The following is a 6773-nucleotide window of genomic DNA, read 5'->3' on the forward strand; positions in this document are numbered from 1 at the left end:
GGTATGTGGGACCTACTTTTCCACTACAAGGTGACATAAAATTAGTTGATACGTAAAATGTAAATTTACCTAAATGGTTTGCTAAACCACTTGGAAACTATGTTTCCATCATATATGAAATAACAATACTATAAATATGTATAGTACATAACATAAAATAATGAGAGTGGACAATATCACTAGTGGGCCAGGCCATTACATTTGTGGTATCAGAGCCACTCCGCATGCAACCTTGGGCGATGGTGGGGCAAACTTCAGCGAGGACGCTGAGTCTCATAAGGGGGTGGATTGTAACACCCTAGGCAAATCCCACATCGACAAAACACGGGAGAGATGCTGGGTTTATAAGTTGGCAGTTCGTAACCCCTAGTGACGCGTTTTAAAACCATGAGGGCTTCTGCCCAGAGTGGACAATATCACTAGTGGGCCGGGCCATTACATTTGACAAATTTATACCATTGAATTCAAAAATTTTCACCTAAGGTCACATGCATCATGCAAGATTTATTTTTATCTATTTGATTTCAATGATAAACAACATATTAAAACACTTTTAATATGTTTTTGGATCTGTATTTACCATTTAAGATTTTAAAATTAATCAGATTAATTTTAGAACCCTAGATTAGATCAAGAACAAATACACTAACCTCTTGATGTATTGCAGTGTATTTGTGCCTTTCGGATGCATCTTCAGGATACCAGATGTTGTCCCTCTAGCTTGTCCACACCAAGAACACCTATGGCAGCCCTTGAACAGTTTCTAAAGCTTTTTCTATTAATTAGAAAATCAAGTTTTGCCTTTTAAGAGATTAAAGATGTAAACAGGATACTAGAAACAATTTCTAGTATTTTTAATTCAAGAGATTGTTTGCTAATCTCTTGGAATTGGTGAGAGATGAAGAAGAAGAGAAGGGGAACTTCAAGGTAGCGGCACAAAGGAGGATAGCTGCTGGTTGTATTGTTTTCTTTTCATAACAACACTTATATAGCTAGGTTAACACATTAAACCCTTGCCACATGTCACCCTCTGATTGGTTCTAGGTTTAATTGACCCAATCACATTGTGCCAAGTGTCAAACCTATATTTAATCTTAATTTTAATCATCTTACATGATTAAAAAACATTTGGCAAGCTTATGTATAATGCCATGTGTCACCATCTCATGGTACCACATGTCACCCTGTGAAATGACCAAAATGCCCCTGTGTCTTAATTTTGAGTTCTCAACCCAAAATAATTATTTCTCTTCTTCTAATCAATTTATATCAAATATTAATTAATTTCTCATTAATTAAATTCATATTTAAACACTTTAAATATAAATTTAACTTATACTATACATCCAATAATCTAGATTTGGTTTCAAGTCGTGTCAGGGACTTTGCAATCTAATTGCAAACCAAACCTATTTAATTAATCAATTAAACTCTTTAATTAATTAATTAAATCATATTTAATTAGGTGATAACTTGTGTATGTATGTGACTTACTAGGCTCATCACTAATTGCCAATAAGACATGATATCAACTCTTAATATCATCAGAACTTTTTCTTACCATAAATGATTTCTCTAAATCATTTTATGCACCTCATAGACCATGGTTAACACCTAGCATAGCATACCATGGCCACCTAATTAGTAATAAGGTTTACCTTAAATGAACTTATAATCATATGTTACCATACACTAGAATCTCTCTGTTACAAAATCCCAACTCAAGCTAAAGTCATGGTTTATGTCAAACTCCATTTGCTATGAATATTATGTTCTCTTTTAATTTCAGTTCTTGATTAAAAAGATTTTCTCATCAGAAACTCTTTCTGAATAAATCTATCTGTCCTGGCCAGGAACTTGAAACATCAAGAACAATTAAATGAACATAGAATTTTATCTTTATTTACTTAGAGGAACAGATTCCATCTTGATCAACACCTACCTCCATATATAACTAGTAGGAGCCAACACATGCCCATATACCCATACACAGTACAAGTATGAAAGCAGTATCAAACTCAAACCACCTATATACAAGATAACTGTGCTATCTCAGGTCTAAAGATTATATGCACTGATATGATTTATGACAATGCATTGACAAGAGTAAACTCCATGTGCTTGTCATAAGTGTCACTGGTTTAGCCTACTTATCATGTATAAGTGCCTATCATGTTTGTTATATGGCATGAGACTCACCATTCCATCTTATTTATATCTCATATAAATAACTTGGGAACAAACATGAATACAATCTTTCTGGATAAGTCATGTCCTTATTATGAAGTATCCTCGATTGTGAACCTATTTATGATACTTTGTACTAGAAATACTGTCACTCATATTCTTAACAACTTAAGAATAGAATTTCTAACAAAATATCAATGGACCTTTTCTATTACACATAAATATATTATGTAAACGGAAAAGTGGAAATGCTTTTTATTAATAAAAATATGTACAAGATACATACTAAATGATATGCTCTAGGGCATACTACTAACAGAAACCAGCTGGTATGTTTAAGCTTGATGCCATGAATATGATTAATGCTAAGTTTGATACTTTGACAAGGAAGATGGACAAGCTAAGCATGAAAGTAGATTCTTCAGTTGGAGGTTCAAATAATTCAGTAGATGTTGCAGCTACAAATGCCAATTGTGCAACTGATTTTTCTGCACTTAGTGAAGACTTTTCAAGTGAGCAAGTGGATTATGTGGGGAACTATAATCAAAGACCAGGCGGTAACCCATTTTCTGCAACTTATGATCCAGCATGGAGAAACCACCCCAATTTCTCTTGGGGTGGTAGACAAGGACAACACCAAAATTTTCATCAATCTTCTGGGTATCAACAACATCAGCATTTTTAGTAGAATAGAGGTCCTCCTGCTGGAATTCCTAAACCTCAAAATGCACCTGCTCCACCACAACCATAGCAACCCCCACCACAACAAGCACAACCAGACAAAACAGCTAGAATGGAAGCCATGATTGAGACTCTACTAGTAAGCCATCAAAGTCAACAAGAAATGATTTCTCAATTAGCATCTAAAGTGGATCAAATGGCAACACACAACAAGATGTTGGAGAACCAAATAGCTCAAAAAGCTAGCTCTTCAAACAATAATGCATTTGGGAAGCTCCTCGCCAACCAAAAAATTCAAGGGAGCATTGCAAGGCTATTACATTGAGAAGTGGAAAAATATTGGAGAGTGGAGATAAAAAGATTGAAGAGAGAATTGAAGAAGAGAAAAATAGAGGAGGAGATGAAAAAGCTGAAGCTAAGATTAGAGTTGAAGTTGAGAAAGAGAGTTCAGTGGAAGAAAAAGGAAGTAAAGAGAGAGAGAGAGTGAAGAGGAAGAACCTAAATATGTAACACCTAAAGCCTATATGCCACCTTTACCATTCCCACAAAGGTTCTAGAAAGCAAAGTTGGATAAACAATTTGGGAAGTTTTTAGAGGTATTGAAGTCTTTGCATGTGACTATTCCTTTTACTAATGCCTTAGCACAAATGCCTTCATATGCTAAATTTCTGAAGGAGATTTTGTCTAACAAGAAGAAGTTGGAAGAATTTGAGACTGTAGCTCTTACAGAAGAAAGCAGTGCTATCTTGCAAAATAAGCTTTCACCCAAACTGAAAGATCCTGGTAGTTTTTCCATACCATGTCACATTGGAGATATCAGTATAGATAAGGCTTTATGTGATCTTAGAGTCAGTGTTAGTCTAATGCCATTATCTATCTATGAGAAAATGAAGATTGGAGAAATGAAGCCTACCACCATTTCACTACAGTTAGCAGATAGGTCTATTAAATTTCCAATTGGGGTGATTGAGAATATTCCTCTGAAAGTTGGAAAATTTTTCATACCGGTGGACTTTGTAGTAATGGAAATGGAGGAGGCTGTACACATTCCTATTATTCTTGGTAGACCTTTCCTTGCTACTGCTGGAGCTGTGATTGATGTAAAGAATGGAAGGCTTACATTAGAAGTTGGGGAAGAAAAAGTTGAATTTAATTTGTTTCAAGCAATGAAAAAGAAAGATGATTCAAATTCATGCTTGAGAATTGATGTGGTAGATGAAGTAGTCAGAGAAGTATTCAAAAAACAACATCTTGAAGATCCCTTAGAAGCTTGTTTAGTCCACAACATCAAGAAGGGGGATGAGATTGAAGAAGCTACAGAATATGCTCAAATTTTAGAAGGAAATTCACCTTTGCCTATGGCTAGTGTTGAGAAGATTGGAGATTTGAAGCAAGACGCAACTTCACCACCAATGCTTGAAAGAAGTGAAGCACCGAAGGTAGAGTTGAAACCTCTTCCAACAAATCTCAGGTATGCTTTTCTTGGTCAAAATTCTACATATCCTGTGATTGTTAGTGCTAAACTGAATGATTGTGAAGTTGAAAAATTATTAAGAATTCTTAGAAAGCATAGAAGGATAATTGGTTATACCATTGATGATATTAAAGGAATACATCTTCTGTGTGCATGCATAGAATTTTGTTGGAAAATGATCACAAAGCCTCTAGAGAGTCACAAAGAAGATTGAATCCAAATATGAAAGAGGTTGTGAAAAAAGATATCTTAAAATTGCTTGATGCAGGTATCATTTACCCTGTTTCTGATAGCAATTGGGTAAGTCCAGTTCATGTTATACCCAAAAAAGGGGGCATCATAGTAGTGAAAAATGAAAATGATGAACTAATACCTACTAGGACTGTAACTGGATGGAGAATGTGTATAGACTATAGGAAGTTGAACAATACAACTAGAAAGCACCATTTTCCATTACCATTTATAGATCAGATGCTTGAGAGATTAGCTCATCATTCTTATTTTTGCTATTTGGATAGTTATTCAGGGTTCTTTCAGATCTCTATTCACCTGGATGATCAGGATAAAACCACCTTCACATGTCCCTATGGTACCTTTGCATATCGAAGGATGCCATTTGGATTATGTAATGCCCCAGCTACATTTTAGAAATGTATGATGTCCATATTTTCTGATATGATTGAGGATATTATAGAAATGTTCATGGATGATTTTTCTGTGTATAGTAAATCTTTTAATGAATGCTTATCTAACTTGTCTAAAGTTTTGCAAAGATGTGAAGAGTTTAACTTAGTTTTGAATTGGAAAAGTGCCATTTTATGGTACAAGAAGGAATTGTTTTGGGACATCTTGTGTCAAACAGAGGTATTGAGGTGGACAAATCAAAGGTAGAAATTATTAAGAAAATGCCACTCCGGACATTTGTGAAAAGAGTGAGGAGTTTCCTAGGGCATGCTGGATTTTACAGGAGATTCATCAAGGATTTTTCTAAGATTTCTAAAGCTCTTACTAATTTATTGAGTAAAGATGTGGAATTTCATTTTGATACTGATTGTATGAATGCTTTTTGCAGGATAAAGGAAGCTTTGATATCTGCTCCTATTATGCAGCCACCTGATTGGTCATTACCTTTTGAGTTGATGTGTGATGCTAGTAACTATGCCATTGGGGCTATTTTAGGACAAAGGAAAGATAAGAAGGTGTATGCAATCTATTATGCAAGTAGGACCTTAAATAATGCTCAAATAAATTACTCTACTACAGAGAAAGAGTTTTTGGCAGTGGTATTTGCAATAGATAAATTCAGGTCCTATCTTATGGGGTCTAAGGTAATAGTGTACATAGATCATGCAGCTATCAAGTATCTCCTTCAGAAAAAAAGAAGCCAAACCTAGGTTGATAAGGTGGGTATTACTCCTTTAAGAGTTTGATTTGGAAATTAAGGACAAGAAAGGAGTAGAAAATGTAGTAACAGATCATTTATCCAGATTAAGGCAAGAACAAGGAGATAATTTGGGGAAAGAGCTTCCAATAGATTATTATTTTCCTAATGAGCAGTTGTTGGCAACCATTAGTGCAAAGATTCCCTGGTATGCAAATTTTGTGAACTATTTGGTGTGTGGAATCCTTCCACCTGATCTAACATGGCAACAAAAGAAGAAATTTCTTTTTGCTGTGAGGGATTATGATTAGGAAGAGCCATTTTTGTTTAAGAGGTGTGGAGAAGGGCTGATTAGGAGATGTTTAGCTGATGATAGAGGATGCCATTAAAGATTGCTATTCTTAAACTTATGGGGGTCATATGAGTGTTACAAAGACTACAAAAAAAGTTCTTCAAGCAGGGTTCTTTTGGCCACATATGTTTAGAGATGTAAGAAAGTTTGTAGATGCTTGTGATAGGTGTCAAAGGATGGGAAATATCTCAAAAAGAGATGCAATGCCCCTCCAAAACATATTGGAAGTGGAACTATTTGATGTTTAGGGCATTTACTTTATAGGACCCTTTCCATCATCCTTTGGACACAAGTACATCTTGGTTGGAGTAGATAATGTGAGCAAATGGGTTGAAGCTATACCATCTTCAACTAATGATGCTAGAGTTGTGGTTAAATTCCTTAAGAAGTTCATTTTTATAAGATTTGGAGCTCCACGTGCCATTATAAGTGATGGAGGTTCTCATTTTTGCAACCATCAATTTGAGAGATTATTACAAAAATATGGAGTTAAGCATAAGGTTGCAACACCTTACCATCCACAAACTAGTGGTCAAGTGGAGATTTCAAATAGAGAGCTGAAAAGAATTCTTGAGAAAAGAGTGAAAAGTTCAAGAAAAGATTGGTCATTAAAGTTAGATGATGCTTTCTGGGCCTATAGGACAGCTTTTAAAACTCCCATTGGCACCACCCCTTTTAGATTGGTTTATGGGAAAGCT

Source organism: Hevea brasiliensis, chromosome 16 (genome assembly GCF_030052815.1).
Source record: "Hevea brasiliensis isolate MT/VB/25A 57/8 chromosome 16, ASM3005281v1, whole genome shotgun sequence".
NCBI classification, from domain to species: Eukaryota; Viridiplantae; Streptophyta; class Magnoliopsida; order Malpighiales; family Euphorbiaceae; genus Hevea; species Hevea brasiliensis.